Here is an 11,045-nt window from a genome sequence, read left to right as displayed (position 1 = left end):
AGATCTGCCATGTGTTATGGAAAGTTTGAAAACCATTGATAAAAAAAACCTTTTACAAGACAGCTGATGTCTCTCAGATGCTTGTCGCTACAGTTGACGGTGATCTCTATCCTCCCGTTGAGGAACCAGTTGCCACTGCTGATCCCAAAGCAAGCAAGAAAAAGGATAAGGACAAAGAGAAAAAGTTTGTATGGAACCATGGAATTACTCTGCCTCTAAAAAATGTCAGAAAGAGAAGGTTCCGTAAGACAGCAAAGAAGAAGTATATTGAGTCTCCAGATGTGGAAAAAGAAGTAAAGCGGTTGCTGAGCACAGATGCGGAAGCTGTCAGTACCCGTTGGGAAATAATTGCTGAAGATGAAACAAAAGAAGCAGAAAATCAAGGCCTTGATATCTCTTCCCCAGGAATGTCTGGCCACAGGCAGGGCCATGACTCATTAGAACATGATGAGCTTCGGGAGATATTCAATGACCTTAGCAGCAGCAGTGAAGATGAAGATGAGACACAGCATCAAGACGAAGAAGATATAAACATCATTGACACTGAGGAAGATCTGGAAAGGCAGCTACAGGACAAGCTAAATGAGTCAGCTGAACACCACCAAGAAAACGAGGGAACTAATCAGCTGGTTATGGGAATTCAGAAACAGATTGATAACATGAAAGGCAAGCTCCAAGAGACCCAGGACAGGGCGAAGCGACAGGAGGATCTCATCCTGAAAGTGGAAAACCTGGCTCTCAAGAACAGATTTCAGGCTGTGCTGGATGAACTGAAACAAAAGGAAGACCGAGAAAAGGAGCAGCTCAGCTCTTTGCAAGAAGAGCTAGAATCACTCCTAGAGAAGTGAGGAGAGCTTTGATACTTAATTTCATTCCTGACAGTGGTCAGCCTTGAAAGAAAAACTTTGTTTTCATCACCTGGACTAGATAGTAAAACTTTGCAGTAGTTCCCAATTTCCTCCCCTGCCTTCTATTGGATTTGTCTTGTAGTCAAATATAACTGTGAATTTCTATCCCATTTGTCTTCTGGAACCACTTTGGTGGGTGTTTGTCCTGTAGTAAGTAGGAATGTATAGACAGGTAAATGTAGGGAAGTTGTAGGATTAGTGGAGTGAACAGTTCAGTTTAGCAATTAATCACAGCTTCACTGCAGGACTTTGCTGCTGTTTCTCCGTTTACCAGAAGCTGCCATTGCTACTCTGTGATGCCATCTGAGATAAATAAGTAGAGTCTAGTTTGGTGGCAGTGAAGTTTGTTTACATATGTTTTCCCATGCTGTAGCTATTGTCCCAGTTATTCAAAGCAGTTTTCCACGTTTTGCATTGCAAATCATTTCATAAAGTTGTTTTCACAATAAATAAAAGCAAGTAATTTTCACCTTATAATGTGTCTTGCTCTTTTAGGGGTAGTGGGTATCAGATCCTCTTCTGAAGTGGTTTCTTTATGGGGTTTAATGGACTGACCAATTGGATTCTGTTTTGTAGGAAAAGAAGCAGATATGTTAGAATTTAAGAAAAAGAGGAACAGCAGAGGCAAAGAAACGGGGAAATGTCATCTTTGCATTATGTTTCCAATCCACCTGCTCCATTTGGAGGTCAGGAGATAAAGAACGTTCCTAAACTCTCCTAAATTCTTTTCTTTCAGCCTGATCTCACCACATTCTCTCACTATTTTCAATCCTGAGCTTATTTACATTTTTTTTCAAGGAGTTTAATTACTACTCTTTCTCTATAATAGTCTATTGGGATAAATACTGTTATGCGTCTATCACACCAAAGTCTAAGTTACCTGTTGCCCATGTCCTCACTAGGCTGTAAATTCACCGAGATTACGTACTTTGCCTTGTTAGTCACTGTAAACTTACTAAAGAAGAGTAGAGATTAAAATCACAAGGTCAGGAGATGTGGTGCCTGTGTTTGTATCCTATTTCAGTGACCTAGTTGAGATTGATCTTGGGCAAGTAAATTAATCTGTTGGTTTCAGTTTCCTCATCTCTAAAATGGAGGTGATAATATTACCTACCTCGGGGCCCTTGAGTTGTTGGCTATTGAGTTGATACATATAAGGACTTGGAACAATTCCTAGAATAAAAGCAAACTGTCATTGCCTATTTACTAGGGCCTGAACGTACAGGGATCAAAAATTTGATTTAAAGACTGATTGAAATGGTAGAAAAGTGTAAAAAGAAACAGCTGCTTTAAATGGGGTTGACTGATTTCAAATTAAAGAATCATTCTAAAAGTTTATAAATTACAGCAGAAACAAAGTTTGCTTCAAATACCTCCGCAGCATTAGCAAACTGAGTCAGTTTACTACTGTAGCTCTGGTTTTTATTTGATTCATTTACGGCTTGGTCTTGCATAAATATTAAAACCTCCATAATGAAGAGTAATTATCTGTTATGTAAACTTCAAAAGAGAAAAACTTAACTGAAGAAGATTGGGATCCATTTCCCTTCATGTAAATCCAGAGTTACCAAAAAAGACTCACTTTTCTCATAGCTCCCTTGCCTGATGAGTGTGATGTATAGTTGGGCTACGGTTTTCAATATTTCTGAGTTCATGAATGGAAGTTGAATTTTTTAAATTAGTGTCTTAAAATAGTATAGGAGAAAACTCACTGAAAATTTTAAGCAATGCAGAAATTTTATAAATTCTTAATTTTATTCACTCCCCTATTGCCGGTCACTTAGGTTGTTCCATTTTAAATTTGCTATTACACAGAATGCTGCAATAAGCATGTCAGTGTGGTCTCTGTTTTGCATTATTTCTATAGATTAGGTAAATGGGATCTTTATGTTCACATCTAAATGTCATAAAGCCTGACGTTTTGAATTTGTAGATCAAATGTTTGAGACAGAAAATTTGGACAAATTGTGACCAATCATGTCTCTGAAGGACTGTCTTCAACTCTGCTTAAACTTTTATTACCTGGTAAGAATTGTGTGAAAACACAGACTAGGAAGACTGCTCACCACACAGCAGGTACATTGGCCTTCTTTCTATATTTCAAACGCCCAGCTCTTTCACACTACAGAGTTTTACTTATATTACACTTATATTTCCCTTTTCCTGGAACAGTCTCCAGATAGTCTCATGGCTAGCTTTTTGTTACTCAGCCCTCAGCTCAAACCTTACTTTCTCTGGTAATCCTATCTGGCTACTCAATCTGATTGCTAGGGAACATGTGATGTGGGTGTGCATCTTCACTGAAAATTTGGAAGTTCCTTTGCCATTGTTTTCCATGTATGCGTGGGAGTACATGTGCTCCAAGTCCAGCTGTTTAAATATATTTCATGGAACTTGAGATCTGTGTATTATTGCACAACTGTGTCTGATAATTCAATGAAATTACAGACGATTTCCCTATTAATGCCCTCATGATCCCTGGCGCTGATTACTGACTTGGTTTCTCCAAAACATATACATATATGAATTTAATGCAAAAGCCGTTGATGATTTATTGTAGTATCCTGCATCTCTTGTGTTTGTAAAAACAGTATGTGCTTTTAAAAAATAAACAATGAACCATAGGTAATTAATGGACAGTTTTAAAAAACCAAAACAGTTTTTAAAAACCCTCAAATGTGAGGGACTTCCCTGGTGGTGCAGTGGTTAATCCACCTGCCAATGCAGGGGACACAGGTTTGAGCCCTGGTCCGGGAAGATACCACATGCTGTGGAGCACCTAAGCCCATGTGCCGCAACTACTGAGCCTGCATGCCACAAGTACTGAAGCCCGTGCATCTAGAGCCCATGCTCTGCAACAACAGAAGCCAGCGCAATGAGAAGCCCGTGCACCGCAACGAAGAGTAGCCCCCGCTCGCGGCAACTAGAGAAAGCCTGAGCACAGCAACAAAGACCCAATGCAGCCAAAAATAAATAAATATATAAATAAAGTTAATTTTTAAAAAACCATCAAATGTGATATGAAATTTTTAAAATTTTTTAAATTAAAAAATTTTTTTTCTAGTTTAAAATGGCACATTGTTCTCATGAATCTCTTTTCTCTGTCAGATAGCCTGCTAATATAGTAACCCCCAAGGGCAAGGAAAATAGGAGATGAGACAACAATGGATGAGAGATGTTAATGTTTTCAGAAGGCCAAAGCAGATGAAGAAACGATAAATTCATAGATCACAGAAAGTTACATGCTAAATGTCTGCAAGGAGGTATACCAAGGAGAAACAAACCCACCCACTTGATATAGACACTGAGGCTCAGTTTTCGCAGGCAGTTTCCAAGGAGGAGGGAAGGCGTGAGGCTAGAAACAGGATTCATTAATATCTGTGTTCAGGGACTTCCCTGGCAGTCCAGTGGTTAGGACTCTGGGCTTCCACCGCAGGGAGCCCAGATTCCATCCCTGGTCTGGGAACTAAGATCCTGCATGCCATGTGGCACAGACAAAAAAAAATAAGATAAAATCTGTGCTCAGAGCTGTTGGATGTCCAGGAGCCCTATCTCACTCAAGCCAGATGACTTTTCCTTACCCATGCCACAGACAGAAAGTTTATTTTCTGGGTAAATTGAACCAAAGAAGGCACAGATGGAGGCTGGGAGTCCATAGCATTGAACAAGGGAATTGTGTGGAAGTCTGTTTTCTGACTGCGGGATGTCAACCCTCTTCTCCCACTTGGTGTCATTAAATCAGTACCCAAGGTAAACACCACCCGCACCCCCCCTCCCCCGCAAACACACACAGTCAAGACTGGAAGATTATTCTCTGAAGAAACCATATGGTACCAGAGAAAAGAAATCCAGATACATTTGGGCACTCTCCAAAGAAAAGGCCAAGTCACTACTTACTACAATGAAGTCTACCTGTTGCCAAACAGTATCCACGCACAATCTGCTTTTAGGTGCCTCACTTTTAAATATTAACTGATATCCAAAGAATCAGACAAGGAAAGCTTTCTAAATGAAAGAATCCTTTTAGCATACTTTCTGCCCCCCTCCACCATTTTGTTTTTACCCCCAAAGTAAAATACCGCCTAGGGCTTAAAATGTAAACTTTAAGAGAATTCGTTCCAACGCTGGGATTATAAGCATATGGGAGGATAAGTGTGTCCTGACAGCGGTACCCTCACTGATGCCCCAAACTGCATCTTGCCTACTAGGCCTGTAGTCAGTTATATCCAGAACTTCTGCTGCCTAAAGCTGCATGGCTCCTCAGCAAGAACCCCGAGACTTAGCACGCACAGAGCGCTGGAGCCACACAGGTCTTTTATATCAAGTTTTTTAGCTGTATATAAATGTTTTCCAATGCGATTGTACACGGCCTTGACTTAACCTCTAGAAATAACGAGGGTGTGCGTCCCACCAGCTCACAGGGCTTCAGGCCAGGATCCACGGCGATGTTACCACGAAAGAGGGGATCTGCCCGCCTCAGGCCCCCCCCCCCCCCCCGGCGTCGCCCCCGGCGAGCAAAGAGCTACACCTGGAGAGGCGCGGCGGCCGGCACCTTTGTGGAGCCGCCATTCCTCTCCGGAGACGATTAAGGGTTTTCTGATCCGAAGGAGCCACCGATTGTCAGGTAAACCCCGCAAAGTGTTTGTTCGTTTTCCCTATTTTAAACCTTTGTCTCTGTAGATTGACCCTTTGACCCCAGGCGCGATCTAGCACCTCCCATTTTCTTTTGCCGGGAGGTGGGGGTCTCTGGCCGAACAGGAAGGCAAGTCTTCGTCCGCCGCAGCAGCGCCTAGAGTTTCTGGCCGTAATCGCAGGAGTTTATCGGACAGCTTTCTACTGCTGTATTGAGAGTCATTAGAAGTGTTTCTCTAGTCTGCCCCGGGGCCCGCGGGCGCTGGGACTGCCTGGCGGCGCGGAGCGAGCGGGAGGGCGGCTGACGGGTTTAGGGCCCAGACGCGGAGGCCGCAGGGCGCCAGGAGAGGCGCGCGCGGGCCCGCGGGCCGGGGGGTATTTCAGTGCGTGGGGAGGGCGGCCCGCGGCCTAGTCTGGGGTTAAGCGGCTTCTCCCGCGCCGGAGAGAGAGCCAAGAGCAGGCGGCTGGACACGGGACGGCCTCCTAAGCTCCAGAGAGTTCCCTTCCTCGGAGACCAGCAGAAGAGTGGGCGAACATGAAATCCAATCCTGCCATCCAAGCCGCCGTCGACCTCACCGCGGGGGCCCTTGGGGGCACAGCCTGCGTCCTGACCGGGCAGCCCTTCGACACAATGCAAGTGAAGATGCAGACGTTCCCTGGCCTGTACAAGGGCCTCGTCGACTGTGGCCTGAAGACGTACTCCCAGGTGGGCTTGCGGGGCTTCTACAAAGGGACCGGCCCCCGCGCTGATGGCCTACGTCGCCGAGAAGTCAGTCCTCTTCTTGTGCTACGGCTTCTGCCAACAGTTCGTGAGGAAAGTGGTTGGATTGGACAAGCAGGCGAAGCTGAATGATCTGCAGACTGCGGCCGCTGGTTCCGTCGCCTCTGCGTTTGCCGCGCTGGCCCTGTGCCCCACTGAGCTGGTGAAGTGCCGGCTGCAGACCATGCACGAACTGGAGATGTCAGGGAGGACAGCAAAAAGCCATAATACAGTTTGGTCCGTCGCGAAGAGTATCCTTAGAAAGGATGGCCCCTTGGGCTTCTACCACGGACTCACGAGCACTCTGTTTCAAGTAGTACCAGGCTATTTCTTCTTCTTCGGTGGCTATGAACTGAGCCGCTCGTTTTTTGCCTCGGATGGATCAAAAGATGAACTAGGCCCTGTCCCCTTGATGTTAAGCGGTGGAATTGCTGGAATTTGCCTTTGGCTTGTCATATACCCAGTGGATTGTATCAAATCCAGAATTCAGGTTCTTTCCATGTTTGGAAAACAGGCAGGATTTATCAGAACTCTTTTAAGTGTTGTGAAAAAGGAAGGAGTAGCAGCTTTATATTCTGGTCTGAAAGCTACTTTGATTCGAGCGTTCCCTGCCAATGCGGCACTATTTTTGGCTTATGAATACAGCAGGAAGATGATGTTGAGCCAGTTTGAAGCATACTGAAGTGTCTTGGTGAATCTGGATCCAAGTACACGCCTTTGAGGACTATAATTTAACTCAGAGTTTCATGGAGCACTGGACCAGTGTGGTATTATTTTTGACTTCATGGGAACTTTGCTTTTGTCTTCCCTGCTTATATGCTAAATCTTAACCTTTATGGAAGAACCTCCATTTTATATCATATAATTTCTGCCCATAATTGTATTGAAATAGAAAAGTTGCTGCTCTTGTGTTTGGTGAGATAATACAGGGCGAGTGGGTGGCCGTATGTACCTAATCTGAAAAGCTAAACGTAGTTGTATCACCGGGCTTTTGCATAAATCTACACATGTCCATGCAGTTTCTTTGCTTATATGTTGTGAGTGAAACACAGTTTGGTTTCCATGTTTAATCTCATGTCACTAGAAAAACCGAGTTAAACATGTTTCAAGATGGTTATAAGTGATTATTTAACCCACTCAAGATGTAGGGTCTCTTTAAAAGTCTGCTTAACATGTGCACTATATTAGCCAATTAAAGTTTTTTAAAAGTTTTTGGTGCTTGAAAACGAAAATATCCATCTACATTTTTTCATTTACAATGATTTATTTTATTTTTTATTGAGGTAATCTTGATTTATGGCATTATATTTCTACATCTGTATACCCTACAATGTGCTCACCACCAAAAATTTATTTTTCATCTATCACCATACAGTTGATCCCCTTTATCCACTTTGTCTCCCTCGTTTACCTACCCGCCCTGATAACCACTACTCTGTTGTCTGTAATGACATGTTTGTTTTATTTGGTTTTGGTTTGTTCATTTATTAGGGGTTTGGTTTGTTTATTATAGTTTTTCATATTCCAGATATGAGTGAAATCCTATACTATTTATCTTTCTCTGTCTGACTTACTTCACTTAGCATAATACCCTCAAGTTCCCTCCATGTTGTCGCAAATGGCAAGATTTCATATTTTTTCTCATCTAGATTTTTTTTTAATATTTATTCATTTATTTGGCTGCACCGGGTCTTAGTTGCGGCATGCAGGATCTTTAGTTGCAGCATGCAGAATCTTTTTTTAGTCGTGGCATGCGGGATCTAGTTCCCTGCCCAGGGATCCAACCTGGGCTCTGTGCACTGGGAGCCTGGAGCCTTAGTCACTGGACCACCAGGGTGGTCTCCGTCATCTTAGATTCTTAAGAGGAGAATATACCTGCATACTGATGTGTCTTCCACAGCCTCGAGTTAAAGTTTCAGAGTAGGCATCCTGGATTTTCCCAAGATGTTCTACTCTTAAAATAGTGCTATTCATCTTAAAAGTGGGATCATATTCCACACTCTTAGTTAGGTGTGGCCTAACTAATCAGGCCTCTGGGAAGTAGAGCAAAGGCCTCTGGGAAGTAGCCTGGCCTTTGTCTGTACCACATTTCCTTCCTCTCTTCTCCCAAAGAGCTTCCCGTCTGCTCTCCTTTAGACTGAGGAAGGGGTGAGGGATGGGGCTGTGCTTCTGTGCTTGGATGAAGACCCATGTAGTTGACAACAGTTCTTAGCTTCCAGTCTCAGGGTCCTGGCCTGGGTAGGATTCCAGGATGTACTATTGGCCCATTTAGGGGTTGTTGATTCCTTTTGGATCGTTCGCTGTCCTCTCTGCCTCCACCAGTCAGAAACCCTTCCAGGGAACAGAGAGTGCCAAAGCCATGAGAACTTTTTGTTCCCTGATGGTGATCAGGTGATGTTACCAGTGGATGAAGTCCTCTCCTCTCAAATAGAACTAGACAGAACTTAGTGCTTGCAGTCCACAGTGATTAATGTTAGGGCTGACCCATCCTGAAGTTTACCTGAGGGCTGATAACTCCTTGTCATTTTTTTACACTGTTGGAAACTTCTAAATTTTGTACTGGCCATCTGTGAGTTTTATTGATGACTGTATATATGATGTGACTTTACAAAGCAATGAAACGTAAGAAAAGCAACTTTATTAAACTATACCATATGTATGTATATAGGCACTGACAAAAACCAAAAACAAAAAAACATAGTTCGTCTGATCCCTACACACTTGTGCATCTGTTCTCTGGCCCTATAATGTAAGAGAGTCATTCTTACTAAAGTAAGCCTCATCGTTCCATGATGATCCAAGACCAGCAGAGTCTCTCTCAATAAGAAGTGTTCTTAAGCAGCCTGTAAAGCTGAAAACAGGCAGGCTCCCAGTGTTAATGATCGCACGTAGCATGTGTGTCAATCACTGCTGGTGGAATGTACACCTGGTATGGAATCCCCAGTTTCCTTCAGCTTTCTTCTATCTGGGAAACCTCTGAGGTAAGTCTAGCCATATTGCCAGAGGCAAGAGGGTCAGGGTGATGGATGTTGACATATGGGGGCTGGGGCAGACATTTGGGGAGGGGATGCTCAGTGTCATGCCTGGTGTGCTCCAGAGCGGTGGCTGGTCTTCCATTTGCTTTTTCTTTAAAAGAAAACCATTTTCTACTTTACTTCTAAGTTATTTATACATTTAAGTTATATATTACGTACGTAAGTGGTCAGTAGCTACTTAATGGGGCTTCATTCAAGCAGGTCTGGATTAAAGCAGAAAAGAGAACAGGAATGGCTTCTGCAGGAAGTGGAGCTTTCAAAGTCCGAAGGCCCCCTGCTCAGTACCCATGAGCTTGTCTCAATTAGCCCTATAGTCAAAGGACCTTTTCACATGTTGTCCATTAAAGGTTTACCTAAATATCTTCAATAGAAATTATTTGAGCCAAGCAAGAGTGGGAGTAAGGAATCGAAACCTAAGTCAAAAGAGTTGTTTTCCACCCTTTTTGCTTAATTCATGGTTCAACATTTAGATACAATTTGTACCACTCCAGATCTGTACTCAGACAAAAATATAGTAACTTGAAATATTGTGTTTAAAGAAATTTGAGTGTTCTATCATTAAATTATTTACCTAAATAAAAATATTTATTGAATTCACACCATTTACAGTATACTGTATTGAGCTCTGGGTATTCAGATATTAATGGTCTGGTTTCTGTTCTCAGGGATCTGATGGTCTAGATGTTTGTTTTCAGTCAGAAGAGCAATATTCTAGAATACAATTTAGAACAAAAAAAATAGAATCCAAATTATATGTGTATGTGTGTGTGTGTGTGTGTGTGTGTATGTAAAATCAATGATGTGTGTGTGTAAAATCTTTTCCTTAACTGTGTTTTTGTTTTTATATTGTGGTTTCTTTGTAGTCTTTAAATTAGTTTCATGGTATTTCTTTCTTTTTTTCTTCCCCAGCTTTATTGAGATAGAATTGACAAATAACATTGTGCATGTTTAGGGTGTACAATGTTATGATTTTATATATGTGTTTATTATGAAATGATTATTACAATAAGGTTAGTTAATGTCCATCACCTCACAGGTTACTATTTATTTATTTATTTATTTTGAGGTGTGATGGTAGTTATTTCTAAGATTTAAGTTGGTCAACTCCATATTTCTGATGCCTAGCCGTATTTTAAACTTTACTTCCACATAGTATAATTTATCCCTCAACTTTTTAAAAATTATTTTTTATTGAAGTATAGTTAATTTACAATGTTGTTAGTTTCCAGTGTACAGCAAAGTGATTCAGTTATACGTGTGTGTGTGTGTGTGTGTGTGTGTGTGTGTATATATATATATATATATATATACTTTTTCAGGTTCTTTTCCATTATAGGTTATTACAAGATATTGAGTATAGTTCCCTGTGCTAAACAGTAGGTCCTTGTTGTTTACCAATTTTATATATAGTAGTGTGTATATGTTAATGCCAAACTCCTAATTTATCCCTCCCTCCCCCTCTCCCCTTTGGTAGCCATAAGTCTTTGACTCTATTTCTGTTTTGTAAATAAGTTCATTTGTATCATCTTTTTAGATTCCACAAATAAGTGATATCATATATTTGTCTTTTTCTGTCTGACTTACTTCACTTAATATGGTAAACTCTAAGTCCATCCATGTTGCTGCAAAAGGCATTATTTCATTCTTTTTATGGCTGCATAATATTCCATTGTGTGTGTGTGTGTGTGTGTGTGTGTGTGTGTGTGTGTG

At 41.9% G+C, this 11,045-nt stretch overlaps 2 pseudogenes; both read left to right on the top strand.

Annotated features, from left to right (window-relative positions):
- The first annotated feature begins 7 nt into the window (after nt 1-7).
- LOC114886657 lies at nt 8-1,372 on the top strand (annotated as a pseudogene).
- A 4,703-nt stretch (nt 1,373-6,075) lies between these two features.
- On the top strand, nt 6,076-6,982 carry LOC114886708 (annotated as a pseudogene).
- Nucleotides 6,983-11,045: the final 4,063 nt, after the last annotated feature.

The sequence above is a fragment of the Monodon monoceros genome, unplaced genomic scaffold (assembly GCF_005190385.1).
Source record: "Monodon monoceros isolate NGI ecotype Baffin Bay Population unplaced genomic scaffold, NGI_Narwhal_1 Contig4471_ctg1, whole genome shotgun sequence".
NCBI lineage: Eukaryota > Metazoa > Chordata > Mammalia > Artiodactyla > Monodontidae > Monodon > Monodon monoceros.
This window is presented reverse-complemented; position numbering and strand designations above follow the sequence as displayed.